Raw genomic sequence first — 10,855 nt, 5'->3', positions numbered from 1 at the left:
AAGTCACATTCAACTGACCAGGTCTCCTGAAGACAAATGATCTGATATTGCTTAATGAAACTGATCCAGTTACAATCTCCCATCTTTGAACCCAGACCTGCAATGTTCCAACAGATTACATTGCTGCCATTCCTTATAACCGCAAGAGTCCCTTCATGACCTTCTTCTACCACATGTTCCTTTTCTTGCCCCACACACTCCTTGTGTCAGTCACACGCCTCCAGGCCAGAGAGCAAGTCATATCTGTTCCGAGTGTCCACATTGAAACCATTCCCACATTGGATACCAGCATTATGTCTATTCAGTGTTTCCACATTAGGGTCATTCCAACGTGGCCGTTGACATTATACAGATATGATGTCTTAAGTGCCGGTGTCAAGGACTGAGTCTGTGGTCTGAATTTCCTAGGGTCAGAGGGGGCTACATTCAAATAAACATAAAAATAGCCAAGTGGGCGGACACAAACACTGTTCGTATTATATACTAGAGAGGCCGCCCTTAATAGTACTGTTGCCACATGTTGCGGGTGCCTAAAATTTGCGACAATACAATCCCCACTGGTGGTCTTACTAGACGGCCCAATCCAATTCCCCCTACGCATTGATAGGATTTGATCAGAGTATTTAGTTAGAAAACCACAAATTTTACTCAACCACGCAACTGTTTTGTTTTTTAAAGAATCGTGAGACTCCCCATGAGACTGGGCAGAAAAGTCATCAACAGGCGGAACATTTGTTAAGACCACCACATAGGGAGCACAATCAGGTGGAAAGTTAATATAGCGACTTTTCCTTATATGTATAGAGTCAGGCCTACCTTCAGACTCTACTATGGGTTGTCTATTCTGTTCAATTACTAATGGTTGGGCAGGAGGAGCAGATTCAGTGGCAGGTACTTGGTGACAGATCTGCTGCACATTCTCTCTCCTAGCACTCTGACCCTTATCTACTACCGTGGGTGGAACAACTGGGGCAGTGGCCAGATATGCTGACAATAATCCACCCAGTCTATCCACTTCTAGCGACACAGTGTCCAACTTAGTGGTAAGGGGTCTCAACATCTCGTCCATTTTAGCCTCTATTTTTGCTACTATAGGGCTCACAAGTAGGGTAAATTGATCCAAATGTATGAGTGTACCCCCCTCTTTATTTCCATCCACAGGACAAGGACCAGGGATAGGGCCATTGCAAACTGATCGGGAAGGATCAACTATTTTTTTGCTTTGCTTCCCCCACGTTTAGGTTGCAGTTTTCTACAGGATCTCACAGGTCTCGTTACTGGTAGTGCCTGCTCTGATTCCTCCATAGAAGTGTCAGGCAGGACATCAGGTGTCTCCCTGTGTACCTGTACTACTGTGGTTATAGTAGCCTGGTCACTTGTAACAGCACTATTTTCCAATGCAGTGTCCCCCAGTGGAGGCGAAACCTCATCATGTAACAGAGGTAGACTCACTCGGCCCAAGGAGGCCCTTCTCTCATTGTTGATTTGGTTCACCTTTTTAACCAAATAGTTATCCAGGGTGCCCAGACCAGAAGCAGGCTTATCTATTTTAGATTTGGACATTACGCAGACTTAACCTTCCACAGTGGGAAATGTGTGCGATTAGTAAGGTAAATAGAAAATCCAAGGCACTTTACACAATTAAAAAAATATTATAAACATAACACCGAAGTCTCACATGAATCAAGCAGATATTACTCAGTTCCGAACAAAATCAGGGTCTGTGGCCCAGCCCAGTCTCCTCAGGCCTCTGAGGGCCACATAGGGCCCGCCCTTTGCCCGGGCTTAGCCCGGCGCTGCCCGCGCTCGTCCCGCGGGGCGGTAGGCGTTCCCTGCAGTTATGGCGCCTCCAGGCGCGTCGATGGCATCACTGCCGCTGCGCCGACTCTTATAGACACCTGCTGTTGTTTACCTTTACTGACATGTAACCAATTAAGCTAATCAATCATAACTGTGTATTTTACAGTGGCCAAATAGCCCATACGCAGAAGGAGTTTTCCAGACACCTAGGACTCCAGGTGAAATGGTTTCTTTTTTTTTACACTTATTTGATGTTTGTGTTCACATTGCTGTAGCAATCATACTTAGACGTCCTGAAGAAGGCAGAGGATAGGAGTGTCCTTGTATATTGCCGAAACATGTTGACCTAATAACCACTCTGGCAGGTATTTGTTTAAGCTGCCTTATTTTGTATTGTTTTTAATCTTGGGCATCTGAGTGATAATAATAAACATAATGCTTCTCTCACTTACCCAATTTTAAGTCACCTATCTTTCACACACAATTCACACACTGCAACTCTTTTTCACCCATCACCTATCACTATCTTTTGACACCAGTAGGGCTATCCAGTGTTCCATAATTTGATGCAGGACGTTTCCACCAGGTCCTGGTTTACATCATTTTTGCTTCACGATGGAAATGCCAAAAGGAGGCCCAGATGATGATTAGGGTGGTATTGAATGGTGACTGATGGGTATCCTTATTTATTTATTATTATTTTTTTTTAAAACCTTTACTTTGTAAAAGGAAAGTACAGTTACAGACCTACAACCACGGAGGCTGGTCAGTTGCACGCAACACCAGTAGCACAATAATACACAGCTCATCAGCTGACAACCCGAGGGCGAAAGGCACGATATAGTAGAAAGCATGTGGCAACAAGAGGATAAGTGAAAGGTTTTACATTTTATATTTTTTATAAATAAGTAACAAAAACTGAATACAAAAAAGAATCGAGGCGGTACCGTGCAATGTAATGACTGTCTCATACGGCAGGGGGAGACAAATGATTAATAAGCAATGCTATGAAAGAGGAGAGATCCTGGAGAGGGGGGGGGGGGCCCGAGAGCAAAACGATACATCACATACAACGGGAAGCTAAGAATCTGAAACGCACAGTCAAGGGAAGTGAGGAATATCAGGAGCTTCAATGAAGGGGGGAATGCAGATCTCTTCACTGTACGAATTCCATTGACCCCAGATCCTTCCCCATTTCTTGGGCCTACCACGGGAGACATACACAATTTTTTCTCTAAACATGGACCAGTCCATGTTTTCTTTCCAAGTTGATACTGATGGTGCCCTCTGAGATCCCCACAATTGAGCTATGTCTCGTTTTGCAATCATGTTGCTCAGTGTGACCCATTGAGTCTGAGCAGCAGTGCAGTCATTCGGCTCCCAAATATTCAACAGGCAGTGTCTGGCCTCAGGCAATAACTCAACACCCGTCACTTCACCCATCACCGCATACACTCGATTCCAGAAAACCACTACTTCCGGACATTCCCATATAATGTGAAGGAAGGTAGCCAGCATACCACAACCACGCCTACACAGCCCATCCACAGAATAACCCATATGTATCAAACGTGGACCCGTGACATAGACACGGTGCAGAATCTTCAGTTGCACCAGTCTGAGACGTGCCGGAATCGCGACCTCTTTAAGGGAGGATATCGCAGCCTGCAAGTCTTCATCATCCAATTCCAGCCCATCGCCAGTCCAGGCACCCCGAAGTTGTACAAGAAGGTCCAAGCGGTCATTAATAAGTTTTTTATAAATCAGAGAGATAGTGCTGTCAGGGACGTATCCGTCTAGCACTCTATCTTCCAGGGGGGAAGACTCCGGGATCGTAGTTCCAGCTGGGAAAACCGATTCGAGTGCGTGTCGGACTTGGAGATATCGGAAATATTGGGTATCCTTATTTTTAAGGAGACTTTCTTGTTTATTTACACATAGACCTTCTGTTTACTTTGGTTTGTTGTTTAAGGTAGAGTGATATTTTAAAGACCTGTGGACACTTTGTTTATAGTATGCCTAGTCTTGGGGGTCGTGCCCATGCCAGGTCTCTAAATATGCCCTAGGACCCTCCCTTAATGGTTTGTTTCTAGTCTTTGAAACACGCCCACCACTGAATCTTTCCCACTCTCTATTTGAAGAAAAAACAATCCTTTGTTGTTTAAAACTGCACCAATATGGAATGGTTTCGTACCAGTAATCCTTATTCTCTCATCGGGAATCTCCATTGAAATCATATGCACTGAATGTGTAGGGATCCTAGAGCACTTCTTTAAAATAGATCTTCTTTAGTGTAGACATACGCCTTAATTCAGGACGGCTAGGACATAAGTTATTAAAAAGGTTTTGCCGCCCAATATGAAGGCTACATTGGTCAATTACTTCAATTTAAGTTTTAAATAGGTTGAAATATCATTAAAAACTAGCAAAAATTTCCGGGAGCCGAACATTTGTTTTCTTCAAAATATCCTTCATAAACCTTTGTAAAAGGAAATGGAGAAGAAATGCAGAAGAAGGAACGGAGCATAAGCTGCAGTGCTGTAGTTATAAAAACTGACACGGCACCTTTAAGGAATCAGTCTTCCAGTGCCCCATCATGTCCAGAAGTTTGCAGCAGTGGCGGTTCGTCCATTGGGGGCGTTGGGGCGTTGCCCCACTAGCCATGGCCCATGGACGACCGTCACGTCACTGACACTGCGCAGGGCATACCAAAAATTTGAACTACGAGCGCAGCGCGGCCAGCGCCGACAGTCATAATGAATTATTTCCGGAGTGTGAGTCACTAACTGTAGTGACCTCATCGCGTGGCGGAAGGGTGGGGGCGGGCCTGTGGCAGTGAGTGGCAGGCTGGCAGATAGCAGCGTGTCAGGGAGAGCAGCAGTGTGTGCGCATTTAGGACAAGTCATTTTTTTTGACTTGCCCACGCATGCGCACACTCGCAGTAGCCCCTTCCCTCCTCCTCCTCCTCTAGCAGGAACACAGGCAGAGACCCGGGGGAGCCGGGTCTCATTATGGGCAGTATAAGCCCTGCACGTTAACCAATCCTGGCGCAGTGGTGATGTTATGCTGCGCCAGGATTGGCTGAGTTACCGCCGCGCGCGAGCCCTAGAATTTAAACTAGGCCCACCACAGGCACGAGGAGCGCTGCGGCCGCATCTCCAGCGCTGGTTGTCCCACAGCGTCAGCGATGCCCGGAAGATTGCTGCGCCTGCGAGTGTCAGTCAGTGAGCAGCTCATGAAAGCTGCCCTGCAAGACCACCAGAACAGTCTGAGGATGCCACCACCAGGATGAGCGACAGGGCACGGCAAGCCCCGATGTGGCACTGAAGTTAACAAAAAAAAAAAAAAAAAGCCAAACTGTACTCCCGCGGCCCCGCCTAAACTCTCTGAGTAGTACGTACCGGTAGAGCTGCCAGCTGGGTGAGATCCGATTCCGACCTAGTCTCCTGCTTTATAATGCGGGCGGATCGCATGAGCTGTTAAGGAAAGCTTAGACAATGGATGAGAGAGCGGCGCGCTGTAAGTGTATGCCCCCCTGGGGTCCGCCACCCAGATGTTCCACTCGGGCAGCCGGGCATGCTGTCGGACTCGGAGAGGAAGGAGGCCGAGATCAGGGAGCAAGTAGCAACAGAGGAGGAGGATAAAGAAGTTGGTGCAGTTCATGCACAATTACAATGACCCAGCCGACCTGCTGCCTTTGGACGGGCTGAAGAAACTGGGGACATCAAAGCCGGTAGCCGGAAACTGTGAGTCACTCTGTGAGCATTTACTAATTACATCCCTCCCTCACCCTTACTTTTACGTAGGAACATCTCTCGTAACGTACACCTTTTCCTCCCATCATGGTGTACAGTGGGTAAAAGTAATGTTCAGGTGGGTCTTCTGGGGTGTTTTTTTTGCTGGGTTATTTCATCAACGCCTGCCTGCTGGCACTCCAATACCCCATGCGAGCTGTCGGTGTTCCCCCAGTTAAATCGGACTACCTTCGCACTCATCCTCCTGTGCAGGGCCACACGCAGATTGTCTTCACCCCGATGACGTGGTCTTCTGTCTTGCAGATTGTCTAGTTGCCTGAAGTGGTGCAGTGTAACTGAGCTCAAACTCCTGTGTCACCCAGGTCACTTCGCAGTGTTCATTGGGTTCTGCCCATTACTTGTCCCAGAGCTCTGTAGGTGCCTCAGTCATCTCTCACTCTGAGTGCCTTGAAGTATTGTGGTGTAGTCCGCTCGGCACCGAAGACGTGATTTGCTGCAGTGTCGAGGGCATGCAAGTGGAGCGGGTGGAGGGAGAAGGGAGAAAGCCCCCTCATTAGACGGAGACATGCTGCAATGTGTTTGGTGGCCTGCGCGCACTCTCTCACATGGCAGGCCTCTGGTATTCCAGTCTGCGTGCCTGTAGCCATTCTTCAGTCCTCACCATCGTGGGCCGCTAGCCTCCTGACTATTCCACCCCATCCTCCTTCACTTTCTCGGAGACGCTCCCAGCTTGCCCCAGCACTCACAGGTGTAGCAGCAGCACATAATCACCGGTGCTCCAGACAAAACTGTGACCTCCGGCTCCCGACTGTCAATAAATGTTGTGACTGGAGTGGGGAAAGGACGTGTTCAAGGTGAGTATCCATTTGAAAGTAAATACATTAATACAATTGAGTTTTATAAAAATATCCAGAGTCAGTAGACGCTTAATAAATATAGAGTGTTTTTTTTAGAAAGAAAAACTTTGAATCATGGAATGTTTGTATTGTTTTAAGGTGAAGGTGTGTTAGCCTGTGGCAGAAGAAGGTGGAGTGATTTGTAAACAAAAAAAAAGTAGCCCTGCTACTGCATCAGAGATCTAATGGAAGTCCTAATTTTGTTTTCTGTCTTGCGAAACACTCTGTAATCTGCGGCTTCTTCGGCTGTTTCGAATCCAAACTTCACGTAATGTGGCCCTGAAGGCCTGACTTACACAGTTAATGCAGAAACCTCACTTCCATCAGTTTATTTCTGCATCTGGACTGGAGTGTACAGTTCTACCTTTTTCAGAATTCAGAACTGTTTCAAAAGATGCTCATGTTTAAGCACGAGTAGATATATAAACATGACGGCTCCTCCACGTGAAAACGAAGGCACATTTACAGAGGGGCTGGGGTATATATATGTCCCTTGCTCAAAAGGTGTCTGTCATTGTAGCATGGCTTATTGGAGGTATGCATTGGTGCTCTGATGCCCAGCAGTGGTACGCCCCCATCCTCAAGCGCCACCTTGCCTGCAAGCGTTTGCTTGCTCGAGAGGTGTGAATAGTGTGCAAATAAAAACAACCCGTATGCCATTTTGCACTCTACTAACAGACACAGTCCTAGATCACATACTCGGGAGTTTCCGATTCATGGTGTAGCACGCAATAATTATTTATACAGAGAGACTATATGAAATGGGGGAAATGACTCTTTCATTTGTTTTTGTCCCCTCCCCCCGATTCTCTTTAGTGGGATATTTACAACAGCAGCCCTTAACCCTAGAGGGAAGTACGACATGAATATTATATGTTTTAATAATTATAGTATTGCTGTGCCTGTGTCGAAGTTTTATAGATTAAGCTTTTGTTTTTTATAATTTTGTGAAGTGTCACCATCCATCCATGTCGCAGCATAGCACTCAATTACGAATCTTTTACTTGCTTTATGGGACACCGCATTATCGCATCAGTTTATTGAAATGCAGCCTAATCTCAAGCAATTCTAATGTATCCTTACTTACACATGAGTTTAAAGAAACACCACTCGACTAGCAGGTGGCTTGACCGTACAAGGCAGCAAATTTGACATTCCAGTGCTTTGAGTCTCCGCCACAGGGCATATTTTTCCACAGAAATTGTACAAAGTCCATAAGGGAAAACGGAAATGCTAATTTGTGACTATTTATAAACATCTCTAAAATGAGTTCCCACATTTTAGAATTAGCCTGGGTGAGTGATGTCTGTGTGAGTGCAGTTTGAGCAGTGTGCCTGTGTGAGTCTAGGGTGAATGTTGTCTGTGAAAGTGCAGGTTGAGCAGTGTGCCTGTGTGAGTCCAGGGTGAGTGTTGTCTGTGTGAGTGCAGGTTGAGCAGTGTGCCTGTGTGAGTCCAGGGTGAGTGTTGTCTGTGAGAGTGCAGGTTGAGCAGTGTGCCTGTGTGAGTCCGGGGTGAGTGATGTCTGAGAGTGCAGGTTGAGCAGTGTGCCTGTGTGAGTCCAGGGTGAGTGATGTCTGTGTGAGTGCAGGTTGAGCAGTGTGCCTGTGTGAGTCCAGGGTGAGTGTTGTCTGTGTGAGTGCAGGTTGAGCAGTGTGCCTGTGTGAGTCTAGGGTGAATGTTGTCTGTGAAAGTGCAGGTTGAGCAGTGTGCCTGTGTGAGTCCAGGGTGAGTGATGTCTGTGAGAGTGCAGGTTGAGCAGTGTGCCTGTGTGAGTCCAGGGTGAGTGATGTCTGAGAGTGCAGGTTGAGCAGTTTGCCTGTGTGAGTCCAGGGTGAGTGATGTCTGTGAGAGTGCAGGTTGAGCAGTGTGCCTGTGTGAGTCCAGGGTGAGTGATGTCTGTGTGAGTGCAGGTTGAGCAGTGTGCCTGTGTGAGTCCAGGGTGAGTGATGTCTGTGAGAGTGCAGGTTGAGCAGTGTGCCTGTGTAAGTCCAGGGTGAGTGATGTCTGTGTGAGTCCAGGGTGAGTGATGTCTGTGTGAGTGCAGGGTGAGCAGTTTGCCTGTGTGAGTCCAGGGGTAGTGATGTCCATGTGAGTGCAGGGTGAGCAGGGTGCCTGTGTGAGGCCAGGGTGAGTGATGTCTGTGTGAGTGCAGGGTGAGCAGTTTGCCTGTGTGAGTCCAGGGTTAGTGATGTCCGTGTGAGTGCAGGGTAAGCAGGGTGCCTGTGTGAGGCCAGGGTGAGTGATGTGGATAGGTGAATGCTGGCTTACTGATGAGTCAGGGAAGGGTGAGTGATGGGTCTATGAGTGCAGGGTGACTGTGCCTATATGAATGCAGGGAGAGAGATGTATCTGTGCAAGTGTAAAGAGACTTGTCTGGCTACTCCCAGAGATGTATTCGCCAAGCCACCTCTTTCTCAAATGTGCTTGAGAATGCACCATTTGCCCACTTTTTTCAAAATGTTCTCGTGGGAGAAGCCCCAACCCCCCCATAGGTGGTTCGGCCTCACTCGCTGCGCTGCGCTCGCCACAGTGCAGTATTTACGCCCCACCACTTTCAAATGTCACCAGCCGCCTTACCTCAGTTCTTTTTTACAAAGCAAAATAGAGTATAACTAATGAAGATAGAATGCGCATCAATCATTTTTGTTTCTTCCACTGGGTAGGAGGCCAGGTTGCTTATGATTTCAATGGAAATTCCCTGAGAGAGAACTAGGATTACAGGTAAGAACCCATCCCTTCTCTCTCGGGGGATCTCCATTGATAATCATAAGCACTGATAGAATACCAAGCTCATTCCTACCGACGGTGGAAAATAGAAAAGACGATCTATCTAATCAGCCAAGCAAAGAGATTCCTTAGGGAAGCGAGTCTAAGCAATACTGCCTCGTAAAAAGTGTAAACAGACCGCTATGCGACTGCTTTACACATTTCTACAATAGGAATGTTCTTCATTAAAGCAGCTGTTGCAGCTGTGCCTCTGGTAGAATGAGCCTTCTGTCTACTAGTCGGGGTTGTTTGCTTTCTGGTAGCACAATAGAATGCAAAAGACTTTCCACTGTTAAGATGTGGATAGACCTATACGTAAAGGGCCATCATTTATGTTGTTTGGATTTTCGAATATCTTTTGTTTTGTCTTGGGAATATTTTAAAACTCATCTTATAACTGAAGTGGTGAGAGATCTTCCTGCACAGAAACAACCACAAGAGGCTTTTTCTACTTTCTATGTGTGCTGCAGAATGCAGCACACATAGAGGAAAAACGAGGAGAAATAAAGAGATTTATTCTCGTTGTACCTCCCTTACGTCTCCCCTGGGGAGGCGTCAGTTATTGGTGCTGCCTCAGATTTACGATTTCTCGTAAATCTTGGGCAGTGTCAAAATACAATGGATGTTGCTGGGAACGCCCCCAGCAACACCCATTGCATGCCCCATTAATACAGAAAACTGCGTTAAAGGGGACAATATCGACGAGGCAGAATTAAGCCACAAAAAGTGGTTTAATGCGGTCTCGTAAATATGGGGCAGGCTTCTGCGCCATGGAACATCACAAAAAGTGACTTTCCAACCGCGCAAGGAGCCTTAAGATTGTACGCAGTGTTTGCGTCACAAAAGTGACACAAAACGACGCAAAATCTTTTTTTAAAATTTACCTTCTAGCGTAAAAACTGTTTTATGCCGCAAAAATCCCTTGAAAGTAACACAAAGCGCCGCATGGCACTTCTTTGCTTTACTTAGCGCCAAGGGGCTAAGTAAAGCAATGAGTGGTGCATTGGCATTTCAATGCAATCACCCAAGGTTTCTCATGCGAAGCCCTACTTACTTAAAAAGAAGACAAGGTTTGGCATCAGATAATAGCGCTCATTTCAAATAAGCGCAGCGAAGGACTTTGCATGTGCCCTGCACTGTGCAGCACACATACAATATTAGAAAAGTTTTAAAGTTAGTTTAAGCATAGTATTTTATACTGGAAACGTATAGTTTCATTACAAAACCTAGGCTAGACTCACACAGACCCCTTGCACTCTGGAACTAAGTAGTGCACATGGCGCATGGCCGCACATATCTGAGCCTGCGCTAGGGAGAGAGGAGGAGAGTGCCACATTCCTGTAAATATGGCACTCTCCTTCTCTCGCCTCATGATAATAATTTAGTAAATCTGGGCCCAGGTGTGAACTATTTCACTCTTTGATAAATTTCAGCAGGTCAAACTGCTAGAATTTAATAGTGGAAAAGAGTACGGTATCATCTGTACCATGCAGATTTGTGTACGGTAAGCCCCAAAGAGCTGAATGTATTGCCGAGAAACTTGCAAGAGGTACAATCATACTGTGCCTAATTTATCACCTTGGCTGCTAGGTGTTTTCCCCTCCTATGCTGACTTTTCGTCATACCTATTAATCATGA

General features: G+C 46.5%; 1 pseudogene; it reads right to left on the bottom strand.

Moving 5' to 3' along the window:
* Positions 1-301: 301 nt before the first annotated feature.
* On the bottom strand, positions 302-1,563 carry LOC147701681 (uncharacterized; annotated as a pseudogene).
* Positions 1,564-10,855: the final 9,292 nt, after the last annotated feature.

This window comes from Lissotriton vulgaris, chromosome 7 (assembly GCF_964263255.1).
Source record: "Lissotriton vulgaris chromosome 7, aLisVul1.2, whole genome shotgun sequence".
NCBI classification, from domain to species: Eukaryota; Metazoa; Chordata; class Amphibia; order Caudata; family Salamandridae; genus Lissotriton; species Lissotriton vulgaris.
Note: the sequence above shows the minus strand (reverse complement) of the source record. Positions and strands in the feature narration are given on the sequence as shown.